The sequence below is a fragment of the Muscardinus avellanarius genome, assembly GCF_963383645.1.
Source record: "Muscardinus avellanarius genome assembly, chromosome: 5".
Taxonomy (NCBI): Eukaryota; Metazoa; Chordata; class Mammalia; order Rodentia; family Gliridae; genus Muscardinus; species Muscardinus avellanarius.
In genome coordinates this window covers 101730701-101755025 of record NC_137790.1, presented here as the reverse complement: position 1 = coordinate 101755025, position 24325 = coordinate 101730701, and the positions used below count along the sequence as shown (strand labels likewise).

The 24325-nt window shown below is 35.0% G+C and overlaps 1 protein-coding gene across 4 annotated transcripts in view; it reads left to right on the top strand.

Annotated features, from left to right (window-relative positions):
- Positions 1-24325, top strand: part of NLGN1 (neuroligin 1) — a gene marked incomplete at both ends in the record, with an annotated part of 775643 nt that overhangs the window by 151741 nt on the left and 599577 nt on the right. The gene's annotated exons all lie outside the window — the stretch shown is intronic.

Below are 24325 nucleotides of genomic sequence, written 5' to 3'. Positions count from 1 at the left end.
TGGTTTTTTTTCTGTTAAGAAACATTTTTTCTTATTTAAGAAGACATAAAATAAAAAAAAACTTGTTTTAATAAAACACATCAAAACCCAAATCTTTACTTCTAATTTATGCAGATATATAAATGTAGAGGTGAGATGTACCAAGTAATATGAATTGAAGTTCTTGCAGCACTACTGACTACTTGACGTATTCAAAAAATCAAAAATGAAAATAACTTGAAATGAACATTATGCGCTTTGCCAACAGACTAACCAAATTATTAAAGTCATTGAAGAATTAAGTATATAAAATAATAAAATAATATTATAATTTGAGAATAGATAGCATTTTATTAAGAAATGAACAGATGAAATGCTTGTTTATATTTTATCTATGCACACCTTCTATTTACCAGTGATTAGGACAGTATTTTAAGCTAGTTAAGATAAAATATTATCTGCGATTTAAATTGCTTAACCCCTTTACTAGGACCCTAGCGGCCCCAGTAGGACATCATAGCAGAGCTAGATGTTTTTCATCTTTTAATTACTATGGCTAATCTTTGTATAGCTCAGTTACACACCCTTGAAAATAATGAATATGGTGACACATTCTTAATTATAATGGTGCAAATAGCACCACTCTAATTTCAGGCTTACATTGAAAAGGAATTTCCCTGGAATTGAGGCTCTTCTGATTGCTTTCCACATCACGTTTTAAACAAACACTCTGGTGCTTTAGCCATGACTTGGTTGCCTAGGATACACAGTTAACATGGCCCTAAGATGCTGCTACCAGTTAAGCTTTGAGGCCATGTCTGTAAGTGCTGCACACAGTTGCTTTCAATAAATTGGAGAAATTTAACGGACACTTGGGGAGGGTGTATTTGATTAGTGAAATAACTGGCTATATATTTGAGTAGTTATATTGAAAATAGTTGTTTTTATTTTAGCTTAGGCTAGTTTTCTTTAGAAAGACAAAAAAAAAAAAAAAAACCTGTGTTTAAAACAAATGGAAAATTGATTCAGTGACCTAATTCTAAGACACATTCTCAAAGAATATAATATTTGTTTTTGAAGTACTGGGAAAGGAAACTAGCTAAATCACAGGGAGTCATTTTTATAAGCTTCTTTCTCTGATAGTACCATTTATGGATAGATTTCTATCGAATTTTTAAAATATATTACTTTTGACAATTTCAGATATTATTATAGAAGTATTCTGACAATACAAAAATTAGCAAATAATGTTTGTAATAGCAGTTAATGAGAGTACAGTTCAAATCACAGAAATATGAACAACTGTGAACATTATATGCATGGGTTATTATATCTCTCACATTAACAAGTTACCTTTCAATTTCTGTGATAGTACACTATTAAAGTTTCACCAGAAGTGGGCTGTAAGTATGAGAGGGAAACACAAAGGTATTTATAATTTTGGCAAAACATTATGTTATGTTATCTGTATTACTTTTGCTGTACTCCTAAGAGAAAAATAAAAGAATTATCTTCTTTGCTGATTTGAATGTAAATAAAATTGAAACTGTGGAGTGAATGGTAATATCAGGTTAGAACCAGCAGGTGGTGCTTTAGTTTTAAGCGCATTTAGGATAGAGATTTCTGAAAATCTTGCAAAATCTTCAGAAATGGTTGTTCTTATTTTCTTTTATCCCATAGAGGTCATTGCATTTTAGGAGGGAACATATTATTTAGGGCTTCTGAATTATCACTGAAATTGCTAACGTCTTTTTTCTCTGACTCTTCCCCTTTAATCATTATTCCTTATTCTACATTAGCTTTGGGCAGTTGTATTGTTAGGAAGGATGAAATCTTTTCTCCAAAGCAGAGCACCTGGGTTGTGGGAGTGAGGATATATTATTTATACAGCCAAGTATCCAGGCATCAGGCATACTGCTGCACATGCAGTATTTTCCCACCTGGGCAAGATTCAGAGGCTCCTGACTTCACCTTGAAATGTTGGTGTATATGTACGGCTCTGTTTGACAAGTTACCTATTCTATGACCTTAATCTCTTTGTGTCTGTGGTTGTTAGCATGCAATCCCTCCTCATAGTGATTTAGCTTTCTTAAGGTTTCAAATACACATAGTCCTAAAGGTAACAAAGTTGTGTCCTTTGGCAATTGTTACACTAAATTCTCTAGAAAAAGAATTGCCCATTTCACAATTCAACAAGAAAACAAAACATACTGCTTTTTAATTAACCATGCATTTTCTACTTATATGTACTAACTCTAGTGAATAATCATATAAACTAAATAAAAAAAGACACTGTTCTTCTGTGTACATGCTATGTAGTATTTTTTTCTTTCCATGAACATATCAAATAATACTTTATTATTACATTATTAAACATTAGATCTAAAAGCATCCTGCATGTCTATTATTCCTAAAAAATCAGAAAAAACTTATAATTATATTTCTTCACTTTATAGAATTTATTTGTGGGTTGTTTTATTAAATAACATTTGGTTTTGTAATATTGATAGCTTCAGAATTTTGATAATGTTAAGGTCCGAGATTCTAATTTATTTGAACAGCCAGATTTCTGACATTTCAGTTAGAAAGATAACCACTTGCTATTCCTAAAGTAACAGGTGCACTGTGTTCTTAGTCTACTGTGAATTATATCATGCAATTAAGTTATGTGGATAGCTAATTCCCTTTATTTGATAAGCAATCAGAGTAAATTACCTTTTTCCCCTAAAAAAGTCTCTTTTCTCCTATTTTTCTTCAGTATAAATTTTCCCTGCCTGAGTTAATATACTCAATCAATTGTTGTAATGGTACTGTTCTGAACTCTGATTCAAAGTGATCATGCCAATTGGTATTAGCTATGACTGAATAAAAGGAAAAAAAAATAGCGGATTTTTTCTAGGATTATGTGCAAATATGCATTTGTGTAGTTAACATGGCCTCACAGCCATCTCTACAAAGACTTTCCAGGGCCTCATGTTTGCTGGGCAAATAGTCTACCACTGAGATGCATCCCCAACACTTCAAAGATTTTTCTTTTTCCTCTAAAAATTAAACTTAACACAGTATGTGTTGGTTATAAGTCAAGCTATACAAGCTTCTTTTTATAACAAAAAGAATGAAGTTTAGTTGTTCGTGTGAGCTACATCGGTTTGCACATCATATTAATATTTCAGTTCCTTGGTTCTTATGATTGTGTGGACATAAGATATAAAAAGTGAGGATGATTCATTCCGACTTCAACTTCTACTGGAAAAAATAACAGCCAAAATCCAAAGTTCTAACAGTCTTGGGTCTAATGGATGAATTTTTTTTATGTCATTTCTCCCTATGGGCCTTATATATCAGAAATGGTGAAATGAGTTGCTCCTTTCCCAGAATATCTTTGACTGCTTGAATTTACTGCAGAACTAAAAAAATAAGAATATGAACTAATGAGGCAGTCAAGAGTGCTGTAAATCCACCTCCAAGGATTAGGGCAAAAACCCCTTTTGCCAGTTTATAAGAAAGACCAAAATTTCTTACCAGTTCATGAAATATATTTAACATTCCATTCTTCGGCAGCATGGAAAGCTTGTCAGCTGACTGATTCCTTGTATATCAGGCCAACTCTTCTGACTTGGATCTGCATAGAGATAAGTTTGGAGAGAAGCAGAGTCCCTTTGGGATAAAATTTGCTTTTGCTATTTTTGTTATTCCTTTTGCACAGGAGGATGTATAATAATTGTCTGCTCTAGGGTCTTGAAATAACATTAAATTGGGCAATTCAGTTAGGTCTGTCACTTCCAGGGCCAAAGTTGACTCATATTCCACAGGAAAATGGTGACATCCACATAATTAAAAAAAATACCTTTAGCATATAAATATTTTTCCAATTGCAGGTGGCATTTTGAAATTCCTTCCTGTTTTGTGAGTCATTCATACATGTTACAAAAATATATATATTTTTTATCTTTGTAGCCACAAACTCTCCTTTAGGATGATTTTGGTTTTTGGAGTAGTGCTTAGAAACTTCTTTCTCAGGCAGACAGCAAGCAGATGGGAGCACAGAAAAGTTGGAAGACTTTATATTTGAAAGTTCAGCATGTAATGAAGAAGGTAGATGCCCTAGGTTAGAGAAAAGAAAACAGAATTGTATGAACAACATAGTACAATATATAAAAGTGAAAACTTTTGCCAGGTGTGGTGGCACACACTTATAAGCCTAACATTTGGGAGGCTGAGACAGGAGGATCATGGTTTGAGGACAGCCTCAGCTACTACTTAGTGAGGCCCTTTGCAACTCAGTGAGACCCTGTTTCAAAATAAAAAGAATGAAGAAAAGGACTGGGGGTGTAGCTAATAGATAGAATGCCCCTGGTTTCCATCCCCAGTACCACACACAAAAAAGTGAAAACTTTCTACTTACCTTCAATTCTTTTTTTTTTTTTTTGGTGGTGGTTCTGGGGTTCCTGGAAGCCCTTCTACCTCTGAGATACACTCCCAGACCTATTTTATATTTTTTATTTGGAAACAGGGTCTCTTAAGCCAGCGCGGCTGGCTTCAAACCTGCGCAATCCTCCTGTCTCTGACTCCCGAATGTGGGGATTACAAGCGTGCGCCACCACGCCCGGCCTTCAATTCTTTTTGACCTTCCTCCTTTCCCACACCTCACCCACAGAGTTGAAATTGTTTGTTGATCTTTGTACTTGAAAAAGGAGGAAAATTTCCCTGCCCCAGCTCTACAAACTTGATTGCTGAATTTGGGAACAGCATATGGATCCTTTATTTAAATTTTGTGTTTAATGTTCTAGAAGCTATAACATCCAGGGGACATGATATACAGAAAGGTATACAGAGCCACTGTCAAAGGAATAGAGAGAAATGCAGACAGAAAGGAATATAAACAGTTATATGACGTGACTAAGCCTTCAGAGTTTCATTTTTACTTCTTAAAAAATCGGTTCCTTTGTTAGTTCTTTTGGAGGCCTTCCCTTTGTAGAAGGTTTAGGTTCTTGGGAGGCTTGCAGTATGAAAAAGGAGTGATTGCAATTACAAAAACATACTTTTACTTGGACTTTCAAATCTCTACAAAATATATAAAGCTGTGAGTAGACCAGTAAGCTATATAATAACACCTAACTTCAATTACCTATTTTAAATTATCTGTTAAATTTTACAAAGAACCTTTGTAGTCATAGCCATACAACTAAATAAACCTATTTGAATAAATAGATCATATGATAAATAAAAAGACTGAAATCTATGATGTTGGTTTGGAATTAAGGCTTCATTACATAAAAAATACAGTGGATCGCTGGGCATGGTGGCACACGCTTGTAATCCCAGCATTTGGGAGGCTGAGAAAGGAGGATCGCAGTTTGAGGACAGCCTTAGCTACTTAGTGAGGCTCTTTGCAACTGCTTCAAAATAAACAACAAAAAACAGGGCTGGGGGTGTAGCTTGGAGGTAGAATGCCCCTGGGTTCCATCCCCAGTACTGAAAAAAAAAAATACAGTGGATCTACAAGAGCCGCATTTCCACACACGAGAAGAAAATGCCAAATACTAAGATATAATAACTAGTATAGGACAGCCTCACTTTTAAAAATAATAGGTTTATTGAGATATAATTCACTTAGCAAACAATTCACCTATTTAAAGTTCATGGTTTGGAAATTGGGGATGTAGCTTAGTGTTACATTGCTTTTGCATGAGGCCTTAGGTTCATTTCCCAGCACTGAAAAAATAAAATGTACAATTCAGTGAGGATCTCCTCCATTATCTGGAGTCCCTTTCGTACCCCAGATACTTCCGAACTAGAGCATATTAGAGAAAATATATGTCCCTTTATGTCCGTTTCTATTTCTTCCCTTTTCTTTTTCTTTTTTTTTTCCTTTGGGGTTCTGGTGATGGAACCCAGGGACAGTTGACCTCCGAGCTATACCCCCTGCCCTATTTTTTATTCTTTATTTTGAAACAGGGTATCACTAAGTTGCAGAGGGCCTCACTAAGTAGTAGCTGAGGCTGTCCGTGATTACAAGCATGCGTCACCAAGCCCGGCTTCTTTCTTCCCTTTTCTAATCTTATTTAACATAATATTCTCCAGGCTGTTCCATCTTCCTGAAAATGACATGATTTTGTTCTTCTTTAGGATAAAAGTAGAATTCCATTGTGTGTAATTTCCATAGTTTTGTAATCCATTCATCTGTTGGTTTCATAGTTTGGCTATTGTGAATTGTGCTGCTATGAACATGGCTATGTGCATATTACTGTAGTTATCTGATTTCAACCACTTTGGAAAGATACCCAGTAATAGTATAGCAGGATGTATGGTTGATCCATTCCCATTTTTCTGAGGAATATCCACACTGATCTCCATAGCAGCTTAATTCGTTTGAACTCCCACCAAAAGTATAGAAGAGTTCCTATTTCCCCAGATTCTTGCCAACATTTGGTCTTATTTGACTTCATTATGAATACCACTCTGATTGGGGTTAGATGGAATCTCAATGTAGTTTTGATTTGCATCTCCCTAATTGCTGATGATGTCGAATATATTTTCATTTATCTATTTCATATACCTCTTTTTGTGAAGGGTCTATTCAATTCAGTTGGCCATTTCTTGAATAGGTTATTTGTTTTGCTAGTGTAAAGTCTTTAAGCTCTTTGTATATTCTGTATATTAGCCCTCTATCAGTGGGAACTGATAAAGATCTTCTCCCATTCTGTAGACTTTCTCTTTAGACTTGATGGGTTCCTTTGATGAGCAGAAACTTTTCAGTTTGATGCCATACATTTATTAATTCTTGCTTTAATTTCCTGAACTTTGAAGGTCTTGTTGAGGAAGTTACTACCTGTGCCTATATGTTAGAGTGTTGAACCTGTACCTTCTCTAATAAATTCACAGTCTCTGATCTGATTTCTAGGTATTTGATCTATCTTGAGTTGATTTCTGTGCAGAGTGAGAAGGATTTAGTTTCATTTTTATACAAATGGAGATTTAGTTCTCCCAGCACCATTTGTTGAAAAAAGCATCTTTTCTTCAGTGTATGATTTTGGCTCCTTTGTCAAAAGATCAATCGACTATAAGTGTGTGGGTTTGTTTCTATATCTTCTATTCTGATTTATCCATTGTTCTGTGTGCCTGTTTTTGTGCCAATACCATGCTGTTTTAATTACTATCAATCTGAAGTATAATTTGAAGTCAGAAATTGTGACACCTTCTGCATAGTTCTTATTGCTGAGAATTGCTTTGTGTATTCTGAGTCTTTTGTTTCTCTGTGTGAAATTAATGACTGATTTTTCTAGGTCTATAAAAATGTAACTGGTATTTTGATAGGTATTGCATTGATTCTGTAGATCACTTTTTGCAGAATGATCATTTTGATGATATTTATTCTGCCTATCCATGAGCAAGAGAGATCTTTCTATCTTCCAAGGTCTTCTTCAATTCCTTTCTTTAATGTTTTATAATTTCCATTATAGAGGTCTTTTACATCTTAGGTTAGGTTCATTCCTAAGTATTTTATTGGTTTTGAGGTTATTGTAATGGAACTGTTTTCTTTATTTCTTCCTTCATGTATCCATTTTTGGCATATAGAAAAGCTACTGATTTTTTAGGTTGATTTTGTATCCCATTAGTGATTTCTTTAGGTTGATTTTGAACCATTGCAGGTTCAAAGGAGGAGAAGAGATTTTGCTCATAAGGATGAAAATGAAAATGTTCCCTGAGGAAGTTGTTCAAGAAGCAGAAGCAGATATTGAAGTTGTATATAATTTTATCAGCCTCTGTTTGAAAAGACGGAAGTGGGTGAACACAGTTAAGGTTTATTATTTTTTTAATGAACAAACATTCCCAAAGCAGGAAAAGCAAGAGTCCTATATATGAGACGGATCAAGTAGTACAGTTTGTCTGGAGAGAGGATGTTGAAAGACAAATGCCCACATACTTAGCAAGTGAGTTAGTTCAGTAAGGAGAACAATATTGCAGGAGCCAGGAAGATCACTGTGAGCACGTTAGTCTTTACTTAGTAGGTACTGCAGAAGCTCTTCAAGGTTTCCATTGATGATGTGCTGTAATGGAGGCTGTAAAATGTACTAAATGGAAAGCATGCATATCTGTACAGATTTTAACCCAAACAAAAGGCTACCAAACAAAGGTCTGGGCTCAGACAGCCAACCTCATAGATACTTTTGGAAGACAAGAGAAAACATGGTTTATCTTGTCAATGGAAGGGTAGCATACATTAATTCTGAATTTAATAGCAAGCTAAGCAATGGGAAGCTGCTGTCTTAAAAAAACTTCACTGGAGTCTTTCTGGAGAAAGTACTTCCGATGTCAAGGCCCTCAGGGAAAGGTTTCCGGGGAATCCATAATTAAGTGTCACATCATGGCAGAGGTGGAAGGGAAATGACTTCACTCAAAAAATGGCAAATGTGAATGTCTGGCCAAAATATTTTTATGCTTATATAAAAAAAATCTTAACTCATTCTAGTGGCTTGGATTTCCAGTCAATCTGTCTCCATAAATAAAATCACAAAACAGAAGTAGTAAATGCACTTCAGCTTCAACAAAGGTAGTAAATAAATTCAAAAAAAACAAAGGTAGTGAATGAACTTCAGCTTTTCTTGACTATATTATACTTGTGGAATTTTCTGAGATCTTTAATTTTGGATTGTTGGATGGCAGAACATTTAACAGATGTACCTGCCAATGATTTATATTCCCAACAGAATTTAAAATACATTGGAGATGAAATAGTTATGAAACTGCTTTGCCATGTTCTCTATGTGTGTGTGGTGTGTGTGTGTGTGTGTATTATTGATTCCCGAGGCATTCTACCTTTGGGATACATACCCAGCCCTTTTTTATTTTTTGTTTTATAACAGTCTTACTAGGTTGCTAAGGTTGTCCTTGAACCTAAGCTCCTCCCGCCTCAGGCTCCCAAGTATTAGGATTGTAGGTATATGGCACCATGCCTAACTCCATGTTTGTTTTTTTAATATTTTAAAATTTTTATTGGTGCAATGTAGTTGTACATCTTAATGGGGTACAAGAGGCATACATGCTCACACACTCATTCCTTCCTCAAGCCCCACCCCAGTCCCCCCCACCCCACTTTTTCTTATGTTTGGCTTAGTGATTGACTTTGATATGTTTGTGAATGTATGTCATGTACATTAGGGGATTTTCCTCCTGCTCCCTCACATGCCCCTCAGTTGGGTAACCTTATTTGCTCATCTGTAGTTTCTCTTTCATTGTCTAGAGCTCCTCCTATGGCCCATTTTCTCCCTAGCTTCTACATATTAGGGAGAACATCCAATTTCTTATTTTCTGTACCTGACTAATCTCACTTTAACATAATGTTTTCCAGTTCCATCCATTTCACTGTAAATGACATAATTTTGTTCTTGTTGCTGAGTACTGAGGAAAATTCCATTGTGTGCATATGAAATATATATATATATATATATATATATATATATATATATATATTTTTTTTTTTTTTTTTTTTTTTTTTTTTTTTTTTTGCGGTACTGAGGGTGGTACCCAGAGGCATTCTACCTTTTAGCTACACCCAGCCCTATTTTTTAATTCTTTTATTTTGAAACAGGGTCTCTCACTGAGTTGCAAAGGGCTCACTATGTAGTAGCTGAGGCCATCTGTGAACCTGGATCCTCCTGTCTTAACCTCCCAAATACTGGGATTGCAAGCATGTGCCACCATGCCCAGCTCCATAGATTTTAATCTGTTTATTTGTTGATGGATATTTTGGCTGGTTCCATAGCTTGGCCATTGTGATTGTGTGGCTATGAACATAGATACGCATACATTAATTTGGTAGTTTGGTTTCCATTCTTTGAGGTAGACACCCAGAAGTGCTATTGATGAATCATATGGTAGGTTCATTCCCATTCTTCCAAGTATCCTCCAAACTGTTAATCTTTTAACTATGTAGCCTGACAAGATAAAGAGTTTATCCCTCCAGATGGGTACAACTCCTGATACTTAAAACATAAAGCAGGTAAATTAACACATAGTACTTGTCCCTGGAAGCTGCCATGGGAGCCAAGCACTCAAAGTGCTGAACAGCTAGGTAGTTAGAAGGACCTCAGTAATTTTTACTATACTAGGTTTAATCATACATTAGAAGTAATTGAAAAAATAGGACTTGGTTCTCACTTAAATCACCTTCTTAATTTAATTTAACAGTTCAAGAGTGGAATATCTTTTGCACCTGAGAGGATAGTGTTGCATACAGAACAAATAAAGCTCTGTGGACAATATCAGGATTTAACAATATAAAATTTATAAGCTGGAAAAAGTTTCCGGCAATCTTCTCCAAAGAAATAGTGATTGGAAAAAGAAGACAATGAACTATAGACAAAAGAAAGAAAAATTTAAAAGATAGTAGTGAAATTTAAAAAAAAGCACAGGTGTAAGAAATAAAAAATGTAGGAAACAAAACTTATTGTGACAAGTAGTGTCATCTAAAACTGAAAACATTCTTGCTTTTCCACAAACAATAGTTCACAGGAGATGAAACAAATATACATTTAATTCTTAAATAATGACAGATTTTAAATTTGAAGAAGAAAAAGAGAATAAATTATCCTCCAAAACTAGAAAAGCTATAAGTATGGTAGAAAAGGCAAGGACTAAGTATCTGCAGTGATGAAGAAGAACCAAATGAAAGTAGATGTGATGTGAAGTCAAGAGGGAGTCAGATTATCTGCTGTGACAATTTCAAGACCTAAAAACAATTTCTTATGCATGTATTTCTGTCATCATAATTTACATTATGATGTGAAACTATAATGCACCAGTAAAAGCACATTATAAAAAATCTGAACATATAAATAAAATGTCTTAAATAGATTTATTTAAAAATTTTTTTAATCTCATACTTTTATTGGTGCATTAAAATTATAGATCATAATAAAGTTCAGGATGATAGAAATATGCATGCACTTGATGTCCCTCTTTCCCATTCATATTATTAAGATTGGGAGAACTGATAACTTTGTATATGGACCCAGCATTATTTGAATAGTTTTCATCTAGAAAAACAAAATAAAGTTACTAGACTTAAAAAAATCAGCACATAGGTATTCATTATCTATGAGAATGACTAAGGACAGAGAGATATAAGTTAGTCAATACTTTATCAACCAATGTAGTCCAATGAAATATTTATCAGAACATAAATATTACATCTTAAATATTGTTTGTAACAACAGTATAAAAATCCATTACTTTTTACCTTTTTTTCATTAAGAAGCATTAACTAGGACTATGTTGAAAAGGAGTGGTGATAGTGGGCATCCTTGTCTTGTTCCTGACTTTAGAGGAAATTCTTGCAGTTTTTCCCCATTCAATATAATGTTGGCTTTGGGTTTACAGTATATTGCCTTTATGATGTTGAAGTATGTTCCTTCTATTCCAATTTTCTGCAGTGTTTTTAACATAAATGGGTGTTGGATTTTGTCGAATGCTTTTTCAGCATCTATTGCTATGATGATGTGGTTTTTGTTCTTGGTTCTATTTATGTGGTGAATAGCATGTATTGATTTGTGTATGTTGAACCAGCCTTGTTTTTCTGGGATGAACCCAACTTGGTCATGATGTATTATTCTCTTGATATAGTTTTGAATGCGTATAGCTAGTACTTTGTTTATAATTTTTGTATCTATGTTCATTAAGGATATTGATCTGTAGTTTTCCTTTCTTGAGGTATCTTTATTTGGTTTGGGGATTAATGTGATACTGGCCTCATAGAATGAATTTGGGAGAGTTCTATCTCTTTCAATTTCCTGGAACAAGTTATGAAGTATTGATATTAGTTGTTCACTGAAGGTTTTGTAGAATTCAGCTGTAAACCCATCTGGGCCTGGGCTTTTCATTGGTGGAAGAATTTTTATTGCCATTTCTATTTCTTTGGTTGCTATTGGTTGGTTTAGACTTGCTTCTACTCAGCCATAAAAAAGAACAAAATCATATCATTTGCAAGAAGGTGGAAAGCCCTGGAGAGCATTGTGTTAAGTGAGATCAGCCAAACACAGAAGGAGAAGGTACATATGTTCCCTCTAATATGCCCAAACTAGGGAATGTAGAGGATACCAGTGGTACTCCAGGTAATGGAGGGGAAATACCAGCAAAGTTTGAATGGAAAGATAGGGGAGGAGGAATACTGAACTTGATTAATTAAGGTCTACATCTGAATATGTGTAAAATTATGAATATGGCATGATTACCCTGGACAATCATTGGTTGGAGGGGGTAAGGGAAAACAGGGGCGGTGGGGAGAGGGCACCAAGTATAATTTAAATGTATACCACTTATGTTCAATAAAGAAAAAAATTAAATAAAAGTAAATTAAAAAAATAAAATAAATAAAATGAATAAATATAATTTTGGAATATGCATTGATATTAGGTTATCTACTATAACAGTGATTGGGTATAAATCTTAGAAAATTTTCAAATCCCATTGAAAGAATATTTAAATTTTAAACTGACTAATCTTGCTTAACATAATGTTCTTCAGTTCCTTCCATCTTCTTGCAAATGCTATTACTTTATTCTTCTTTATAGCTGAATAGAATTCCATTGTGTGTATTTCCCATAATTTTGCAATCCATTCATCTGTTGATGGAGATCTAGGTTGGTTCCATATTTCAGCTATTACAAACTGTGCTGCTATGAACATGGGTATGCATATGTTAATGTATTTCTCTGATTTCAACCCCTTTGGAAAGATACCCAAGAGTGGTATAGCCGGATCAAATGGTAGATCTATTCCCAGTGTTCTTAGGAATCTCCACACAGATCTCCATAGTGGCTGAACTACTCTGCACTCCCACCAACAGTATAGAAGAGTTCCTCTTTCCCCACTTTCTCACCAGCAATTGTCGTTTGATTTCTTCATCTTTGCCACTCTGATAGAGGTTAGATGGAATCTCAGCATAGTTTTGACTTGCCTCTCCCTGATGGCTAGTGATGCTAAACATCTTTTCATGTATCTTTTGGCCATTTGTATCTCTTCTTTTGTGAAGTGCCTATTTGGTTCAGTTGCCCATTTCTTGATTGGGTTGTTTGTTTAGAATTTTTGCATCTATGTTCATTAAGGAAATTGGTCTGTAATTTTCCTTTCTTGAAGTATCTTTATTTGTTTGGGGGACATATGTTTTCTCTAAAATGCCCAAGCTAGGGAGTAGTGGTAATACCAAAGGGATTCCAGATAATGGAGGGAAAATCTCAGCAAACCTAGAATGGAAGGATAGGAGAGGAAGAAAGCTGAGGTTCTTCAATGGAGGTGCTACATCTGAATATGTGTAATAATATAAATGTAGCATGGTTAACCTGGAAACTCTTAATTGAGAGGGGGGAAGGGGAATGGGGGGAGGGGGCACAAAGCACAATCTAAATATACACCATTTTCAATATGTTCCACCTATAAATAAAATAAAATATGCAAAAAAAGCATTAACTGTACTCTATGCCCACTGTAGCATCTGGCAGTTATCTAATGGCAACTTCTTGAGTTAATATATTAAGTTCTATTTCAGTGCCTTCACAGAGCAGATGACATTACTCATGAACACTCAGCAAATAAATATTTGTATATTATGTGCCCAGAAAAAGGTGGTATTGATTTCCTAAGGGGCTGACAGTCTTTGAAATGGGATAAGTAAGTTTGTTAGCATCTATTTACTGTGTTCTTACATATTATTCCTCTAATTCATGGAAACATACTCAGGATCCAGGGAGGAAAGTCCAAGCTACAAAGACTGAGAAATCTAAGAAAGGTTCTTGTCCTGAACAAGTTGAGCATATGCACTGTGACCCACATGACCTTGATGGGAACTGGTATTGCTGCTCTCAATAGGCCCTTTGGTAAGCAAGCACAACTGGCTTCCCTTATAACTTTATATCATTCAAGTTACAGAGATGGCTATTTTTTCTTTGATGTTCTCCATCCTTTCTGAAACATATTTTATTTTTCCCTCCCTTTTTGTGCTAACCTTTTTTACTTTCTTCTCTCAAAGGATAATTGTATTATATCTTAGGAATGCAAAGAATATCTATTTTTCTTTTATGAGGTTGCTGTTAGTTTTATTTTAAACTAAAGACTCAAGCAATCATCAAAGACATTGGGGAGGGCTCTGCTTAGGAGAACTACAATTTCATTTTTTTTATATCAGGGTCTCTGTCACTGTACTAAAGTGGTAAAAATGCAGTTTATCTTTCTGTCCTGATTGATTAAATGTAATAAACAACTTTTGTAAAATATTTGTTTTAAAATGGCATGGTTGCACAAACTTGTAATCCCAATACTTGAGAGGTGAAGACAAGAGGATTTCAGGTTCATGGTGAGCCTCAGCTATTTTGTGAGACCATGTTTAAAAATAAAATAATAAAATAAGGCTGAGGGTGTAACTTAGAGGTAGAATGTCCCTGGGCTCCATCCCCAGTGCCACCAAAAACAGAAAAGAAAAAAAAAACTTGTTTCTCTTATTAAAAAGAAAATTGGAGCCAGGCATGGTGGCACATGCTTGTAATCCCAGCATTCGGGAGGCTGAGACCGGATGATTACGGTTCAAGGACAGCCTCAGCTACTTAGTGAGGCCCTCTGCAACTCAGTGAGACCGGTTTCAAAATAAAGAATAAAAAATAGAACAGGGGGTGTAGCTTGGAGGTAGAATGCCCCTGGGTTCCATCCCCAGTACCACCAAAAACAGAAAAAAAAAAAACAAAAAAAAACCAACTTGTTTCTCTTATTAAAAAAGAAAAAAGGAGCCGGGTGTGATGGTGCATACTTGTAATACCAGTACTTGGGAGGTTGAGACAGGAGGATCCCTGTTCACAGTCAGCCTCAGCTACTTAATGAGACCCTGTTTCAAACTAAAGAGTAAAAAATTGGGCTGGGGTTGTAACTCGGAGCTAGAAGGGCCCTGAGTTCTATCCCCAGTACCACACAAAAAAAGAAAGAATATTTACTTTTCAGTGTTCTACTACACACTGTGCATTTTATACACACATCTTTAAGCTTGTGATGTTTATAGGCATCAACATAGTCCCATTTTACAGATGAAAGAACAGTGGCAAAAGATTGTGATACCTACTTGTAACTAGATATTATGAATATATCTTTAAGCCATCATATTTTTCTTTAAAATACATTATTGATTAAATACATTATTGATTAAAATACATCTTGATTAATGAGGGTCTACATCTGAATATGTGTAAAATTATGAATATGACATGGTTAACCTGGACAACCATTGGTGGGAGGGGGGAAGGGAAAATGGGGGTGGGGGGGAGAGGGCACCAAATATAGTTTAAATGTATACCAAAAATAAATAAATAAATAAAAGTAAAGATAGAAAATAAAGCAGAGCAGTACCCATAAAAAAACAGATAAAATTTTAATTAAAGAAAGACAGTTACTAATGAGCAAAGGACACTTATATTTAAAGATGAGAATACCTTATATTGTACCCTCTCCCCTGTGGCTTAGCTCTATGGGAACAAAACTTAGTAAATTTGGTAAAAGAAATAAAAATTTACTAATATTAATCACCCCCCCAAAAAAAGACACCTTAGAGATATGACAAATTTTGACAGTACATCTTCTTTTCTCTCATGCCACTGAATTGGTTTCTCTGAATTGTTAAATTGGGTGGGTTTTTTTTTTTTTTTTTTTTTTGGTGGTACTGGGGTTCCTGGAAGCCCTTCTACCTCTGGGCTACACTCCCAGACCTATTTTTACATTTTTATTTGGAAACAGGGTCTCCTAAGCCAGCGTGTGCGGCTGGCTTCGAACCTGCGCGATCCTCCTGTCTCTGCCTCCCAAGCGCGGGGATTACAAGCGTGCGCCACCACGCCCGGCAAATTGGGTGGTTTAATATTGCAAAACTCTCTGAGTTCTTTGGGGAAATATAAAGGTCTTCTGATAACCTTCAAAAAATACATTATTGGGCATATGAGAAAATGCAGATTTGATTTTTATATAAAATATTGATAAAGCCAATTTCTCCTGAGAGTTCATGCACACATTTCTCCTTTATTTTTTATTTGTGCTAGGCTCTTTTGCAGGAATGCAAAAGTTAAGATTTTTTTATCATGAAAATGTGTCTTGTTTTTCTTGTTTTATTTTTAGAAACCTGTGTCCACTGGTCATCCTTAACATTACAAAAGCGAAAATAAATTTATTTCATATTATTTGAATAAATGACTTCCTAGATTTGGGGAGTTTTGTGTATTATACATGTCCATTTGTTTTCATTTCCCAAATTTTCTTATAAAGATTGCCTGGCTAGACCTGTGTTCATAGCAGCTTCCTTGTTAGAGTGATTCAGTGCAGGTGGCTCTTTGGTTCTCTCAGTGTGCTGTGGCCACAGAACTCGTGCAGATGGGCTCCTGTGACATTCCTCTAGATGGACATTTTCTGCTGCTGACTCTTAAACACTCATAATACCCCACACTTCAGCAACAGATGGCAACAGTTGAGTTATGCATTCTAAATTTAATATATTTTGTCATTAATATTTCATGATGGTTTTAATATTTAAAATCATGCAAGTATCAAGAGTGGTGTCATATACAGAACCCTGAGTAGCTTGTCCTGGAGTATAGTCTAAATTATGTTTTATGTGAGAATGATTTTGTAGTGACTAAATACTTGCCAGCTCAAGGGACAGATAAGCCATTTACTCTGTCCTAGTATATTTCCATCTTTTAATAGCTGTTCACTGTTACTCACATTTTTCAGTATCAGTGCTCTGTAATAACAAATGTATCACAGAATTTATTCACATCTTGGCCTCCATCACATAGAATTTTAAATAAAAAACAAGACCTTTTGAAAAAAATAATTTACCCTTTATTTTTTAGCTTTGAAATTGGTATTGCCAACATATTTTACATCTAAGGGGAATTTGTCTTATCCAGATGAAGCTATAAAGATGAAATAATAAAAGCAGCAATTTGTTGACTTCTCATTGAGCAATTTAATGAAGAGGGAGTAGAAACTGTTTAAAAACTCACTATGACTCTCTGGACCCCAGGCTTCTCTTCCAATCCCTCAGAATTGATTCTGGCTTACATAATTATGTAACTGCCCATAGAATCCAATATTCAGGAATAGACACTCAGATTTCATTTAAGCTTAATGTTTCTTATAGTAAAACATGTTAGAAGACAAAGTTGCAACTGTCAAGTGTCTAAATATTGTATGTCATTTTTTTACTTAAAATCAATTAGAAATTTAGACAGATTTTTGTTATGTAGACAGGAAACATGACACAAGAAGGGCTGGTGGAAATGCATGGTTTTGGGACCAAACTTATCACGATTTTTACTTGTGCTCTACCCATGTTATGGAATATAAGGCCATTGTTTAAGTATCTGAGTTTCAAACAAATAGAATTACCAGGGCTCCCCTTGAATAGTTATCATGAGAAATATACAAAATATCAATACAATGACTGCTACACAACAAGTATGAAACACATGATCTCTTCTTCTTCTTCTTCTTCTTCTTCTTCTTCTTCTTCTTCTTCTTCTTCTTCTTCTTCTTCATCTTCTTGTCTTCCTTTATGTAGACATTTATTTCATTTTGAGCTATAATGCTTGTGTAAGTAGACAGTGATAAGCAAAAGCAGGTCACTACCAGGAATGAATTACCTGGTGAGAAGAATTACAATACGGAAACAGTCATACAAATAAAGGAACACTCCCACTGGAACAAGTGTCCTAGACCAGAAAGACAAGTGAGAGCATGTATTAGGAGGATTTAAGTACTGTCACAGAGGCTTGGAAAGACTTCTCTGAAACAGCGACAGAGCTGAGACTTGAGGGATAAGTAGGCAAAAATGCAAAATAAATAATAAATAGCTGTCATCATCACCCTTATCACTATCACCATCATTATGAGGCATGATTGTAGGAAATACACACCTCTTGTAATCATTTGTCCAGAGGAATAAAACCCACCCCAAATTTTGTAAATCACTGCATTGTTCTGTTCATCACATCTTTGGCTTTTCTTTCTACCTTTCTGTAAGTATTCAGTCTATTGTGGAAGCTACTGATTATCAGTGGTATCAAAGAGAGTGTTACTCATCTTTTGGCTTCTTTATTGTTCTGTTGGGATAGGTCTGATATGTCTCCATCCACCACTAATGTACCAATTAAAAATCTCTCTAACCTTTAGCAGACTCACATCAATCAATCTTTGTCCACATGGCCAGATGTTCCCAGCATTGTTAACAGGCCATCTGTTTTTGTTCATTCTAAAATGAAACTGGGAGTTACAGATGGATCAGAAGTGTGCATTCTTATGACCCGTTCCTAACGAGAGCATGTGAGTCCTTTGTATGGGTCAGACTATGTCCAATAAGCACAGAATGTTCTCATCTACCATGAAATGTCTGTAGGACATAGTGAGTTTGTAAGTCATCTCTTACCATATTTTCTATGCTCAGAAATGCCTTACTTGTGATTCCATATAGCTTAAGTGAAAAGGAAAAGGGAAATGAGAACCAGATGACAATGGCAGCTTTCCTTATCCACTAAAAATATACTCTTTTCCCTTTTTTATCTCCCCGTATTCACCCAAATATGTTGCAAGACATCACTTTTTAAAAATAATAGATTGTTGCAGATTCCACACAACTTGTGCTTAAAATGGACTAGCATTTTAACTCATAATTAAATTAAATTAATCAGCTTATTTTTATACAAGTAAACCTAAGACTTTTAAAAAGTATGAGTTGGTTACTTATTTGTGCATTTATTATTTTAAGCAGACATAAGCTCAGACAAACTTAACCTAAGTCGTATCAGTGACAAAAAAATAGGAAAGAAAATAACATGTAATATTTCAGGCCTGAATTTTAATAGCTATCAAATTTACACGTATTACTTTATAGATGAGATTATGTAATTGCCCTAGATTATCTTGTAGAGGGGAATCACCAAGCATTAGCCTAGATGTTTGGATGCAATGTGACATGATTATTAGTGGCCCAGTTCCTAGTTGCAGGGAACAGGTATTCCAGACAAAAGGAAACTGTTTTCTCTTTTTTTACCCTTGACAAAGACTCATTGAAACATGGATTATTAATTCAAACAAGACTTCTGAGCAACTGTAACTTAAACATATTTATTTCACACATGGGGAAACTGAGGCTCACAATTATGTATTCACTTATTCCAAACTGTATATATGGTTTGTAGCCAAGGCACTGTATTTACTTAAAATTAGGTTGGTATTCACAAAATGTCTCCTCTGGACAAGGTATTGTACCAACAGTGAATTTTGAAGAAAATCACGAAGATTTTTTCCCCTCAAAATTGATATGTTGTTTTCTGATTCCTAGGCAAAAGATGGAAGGAAAGATATACAGTAATCTATTAAAAAGTTATCTTAGACCAGGCATGGTGGCGCATGCTTGTCCCAGCTTTCTGGAGGCTGAGACCGGAGGGTCGCAGTTCGTGGACATCCTCAGCTACTTAGTGAGGCCGTCGGCAACTTAGTGAGACCCTGTTTCAAACTAAAGAAGAAAAAACAGGGCAGGGGCTGTAGTTCGTAGGTCGAATGCCCCTGGGTTCCCCAGACCCAGAAAAAAAATGTTATCTTAGGATCCAGGCATGGTTGCAGATGTTTGTAATCCCAGTACTTGGGAGGCTGAGACAGGAGGATCTGTGTTTGAAGCCAGCATCAGCTCTTTAGTGAGGCCAACTGCAACCTAGTGAGACCTTGTTTCAAAGTAAAGAATAAAAAAATAGAGCTGGGGGTGTAGCTTGGAGGTAGAATGTCCATAGGTTCCATCTCCATTACTGCAAAAAAACAAAAAACAAAAAACCAAAAACATCACCTTAGGTTATACAAATTTCCATTAAAACCGTACTTTGCTTCTTATTATATTTGAGAAAAGTTCAAAGTGCTTATGTATAACTTGAATAGTCTTTCAGGGCTAGCCTTTGCTTCCTACCAATTTTGACTCATGTCTCCTCCACTTATGGGACTTCAGCCATGCAATCCTCCTGTCTTTCAGGACTTCTACACGCTGTTTTCTCTGTACTAGCTAATTCTGACTCATGCTTTAGGTCTGAATCTTAACATTTTGGAAAACTATTTCAACTCTCAAGTCTTGGCATATGCTCTTATAGAGCATTATGATATGCTCTTTATAGTCACAGTTATAATTGTTTAATTATTTGTGTAATTTTTACTCCATGTCTGTATTTATTATCAAAAAAAACAATAATCCCAGTAGTATAGGGATCATGTTTCTTTTTGTTGCTATTATTATTGTTGAATATTTCACCCCGGCTTATAGAGCAGAGGCTGCCACATATTTAGGTCCTTAGTAACTATTTGGTAATTGTCTGGATAAGTGAATGCATCTTAAAATGTCTTGTCTCTGCACTGCATATTGACAAGTGAAGTCCTGTTCTGATCTCAAGGGCATCTTTTCCCACTCTCTCTTCCAAATTCTTTAAAAGATATTCTTTTAAGTACTCATTCACCCATTGACTCATATTTCTTGTTACCTGAGTAACCAGACTGAGTAACCAATGCATATAATACAATCTTGGTTCCAAAAATGTTCACAGTCTTGTTTATTTAAGGTCTATTTTTAGGATATGTGAAAACTTTGGGATATGATTTGGAGACAAAATTTTGTTTTTTCCTGAAAACTCAAATATAAGAGCCTAAAAGCATTTTATTTTTGGTATAGTACAGACCTGGAAATAACTGAATTGTTCTACTTTTGCTATTAGAATGAAGAAGCATTTTATCTAGAATGATGCAAGTAATAAAAAAACTCCAGTGTAGAAGAGAAGAAACCGTTTATCCCTTAAAAAAATATTGCCACTAATTTTTCTATTTTTACTGGTACAATATTGTGTTTGGATACACAGGAAGAGGGAGTTATGATGAAGGGAATGGTATTTACACAATACTAAAAAACAATAACACTTTTTTGGACAAAATGGTAGTGCTGAGATGGTTCCCCCAGAGTTGTTCACCAATGTGTATGAGAACAAAAATGCATTTTTAAAAACTTTATATCTAAAGAAGAGAGAATCAGAAAAGGATATGAGTGACAGATTGGGTGATGTGTCCTTAGCCATGGTGACTGGCTAAGGACACATTATCACAACATCTAGGTATAATATTTAAAATATCACTTTTCTCTGTGAGATAGCTCATCTAGTGAAAACTACTTGGTCATGGCCTGTGCATTTTACTTTTCATATGGAATATTCAGCTATGTGGACATCTGCTTGCCTATAAATATGGAAAAATTGTGACTAAATAAATGTATTTGGAAGCTACATTTGTAGATAAAGCCTAGAGTTTGCATAAGATCAGGTTTTTATTTTAAAAAGTTTGGATGGCAGCAAGGAGAGACTGAACAAATAGGTGTCTGCACCCTGTTTCTGCCCTTGGATATGGAGAAACTGGGTTCTTTTAGTAGTCTTGTGATTGCAAAATATGTGAATTCATGATATACACATAGCATGCTTGAGTTTACTGTGAATGAAAAAATATGAGACCTGTGTGAATGCATGCCTGTGTGTTGTTTGCATATGCGTAGCATCTTCTGTGTGCTTCATGCCTTTGTATATCAGCAAATACCTGTGTATCATTCAGTTACACTCAGAGGTTTTGGTATGTGGATCAAACCTTCTAGCTCAATTTCCTTTTTAGGTACCTAAATATATATGTTGTCATCTTGTTATGTTCTCGGGCATGCTTTCTTTATGTCTTTTCCCTTTTTTATTCATGGCCACTCTTATATTGATGTTTTTCCTCTAGGAAACCAAAAATTCTATAGCAGAGAAAGAAAATCCTTAAGTGGACTCTTTTAAGCCTAATTTACTCTAGAAAAAAATGAAGATAAAAATATAAGGTGTAAATATGATTGGATTAAATATATAACCTGTCTTCAAAATATTTTTTCTCACTGGCTTATTTATTATTTTATTTTTAGCCTAAGCATTCTTTTGCTATAACGTAGAAAGAAAATATGGCATAATGTCATTGTGTAAAATATCAAGATGATTTAAAACTGCAGGTTTATCATCATCTTTCTTCATAATCATAGTTGACCTTAAGAGCCCTATGGACCTTGGGTTGGTCAGTTTGTTTTTCTGTACCTCAATTTCCCTATATAATGAGCATTTTTTTTGGTTCAATTATCTCTAAATTTTTTTAAAATTATAATTATACATTTTTTTTTTTTTTGCGGGTTTGGGGATGGAACCCAGGGGCATTTGACCTCCGAGCTCCACCCCCTGCCCTACTTTTTATTCTTTATTTTTAAACCGGGTCTCACTGAGTTGCAGAGGGCCTCACTAAATAGCTGAGGCTGTCCGTGAACCGCGATTCCCCAGGTCTCAGCCTCCCGAATGCTGGGATTATAAGCGTGTGCCACTACGCCCGGCTAATTATACAATTTTAAATTAGTTACATGACTTGAGAATTGGCACTTTGCTGGAAAATTTCTGCAATGTAGATGACTAACTTGAATGTCAATCAAACCAATTGATTTAATCAACTGGGAAGATCCTGCTTCAAAAATGAAAGTTCAGCTTTCCAGTTTGAGACAATACCAGAGATTCTTATTTACTCAACTACTGCTTCTACACAGCCTCCAAAAATGAAATGATAACAGCATGTACTTTATAAAACATTTCTCTTCTAATTAAAGATTATATCACCCATTAAACATTATTGTCACTCTTCAGTATGGCCACGACATATTTTCTAAAAACAGAATATCTTGTTTCTTTTACCTAGTACTCTGGGAATAATTACCTTTGTAACAGGTGACTATATTGCAATAACATCTTTGTAAATGGAATTACGTTGCTTAAGTATTGGAAATGTTCCTGATGAATGTTGTGAATTTTTTCATTTTTTCATTTTTAGTTAAATATAAACATTTTCCAAACTAAGTAAAATTGTGATGAAGTTCGTCCCCAGCTTCTACCTCTGTGTTTATCTTTTCTTCTGGAAAGAAATTTATCAGTTGGAAATCTGGAAACCAAGACTGAGTTGATTCTCTCATCTCATCATGGCCTTGTTCAATAATGTCAAACTTGTCCTGCTTTGATTTGCCATGTACAAGCAATCTTCCTTACCTCTAATCTTTCTTTACATAGGCAAAAATCTGTAGTCTCCTTCCCTAGTATCCCTGCCCATTCTTTTGGGCATTCTGCTGAAACCTGTTTCATGTTATCTAGTCGGTGTGACTTTGCTTTGCTCCACAGTTTTCTCATACCTTAGGCCATTCTATTTTGCTTCCTATATTTGTCTAAGCTAGTAAGAGCATGACATTGGATTGCATTGCCTCTGTAAGTCATAGGCTATTGACTTAAAATAAAAAACACATTTCTTTGCCATAGTCAGCATATTATATTTTGCATTTAATGAAACCTAACAAAACATTAGCTTACAGATTGATTGGGATTTGCCAAATTTCTAAGAAGTAGAATACAGCACAGTAGAAGTAACAAAGGTTATGTGATAAACTAATTTTATATTTTTGAGAATTCTGAGTGTACTTCTATGTCTCAAGGAAATCATTATGCTCATTAATTATTGTTGTATATTGCAAAAATAGCATTTAGCAGAACATTCTTTTGATAGAATGGCAGATAAATTCCTCAGCGGTTAATTTTTTAGATGGTACATAATTATTTTATTCATATACCAATCTTCCTATAGTTTATATTGAGGTTTAAACTCCAAAAAACTTATGATCTGTGGAGAAAAGTCAAAGCCAAAAACTTCTTTGTAATGTTCTTGATCATTAGGACATTTCAGTAGCACTCAAGTGTTTGTAGAAAGAAATGTACTTTACAAGAGCTAACTGTGGCAGCTGGGGAAACAATCACATTAATCTTAATAGATGCAGAAGAACTTGTTTCAGAAAACAATTGGAAGGCCAGGTGTTCAGCCTTGTGACAAATGTGTTCCTTGAAATGTACCATTTCAAGGTTCACAAACTATAGAAGTATAGCTTTCAGAAAAAAAAAATGACTCCAGAACCACCAGAATATGAACATAGATATAATAAGACTATACTGGTTATAATGATATTTGTGCAAGGACACAGTATTTGCTTTGTGAAGCTATCTAGTTTCATGATCCAATGCAATGATTTAAATATGCTTTGTTTCCACTTGTTTCTTGCCATTTCATAATGCCATTTCCTTTTAATTTAGTACTAAGCACTGCAGAGTTTCAACTGTCTTTATATTCTAGACCTAAACCTACAGCTCTATTAAAACCATTTAGAAGCTCCCTATGGGATCCCCAATCAATAACTTCTTTCTCTGTT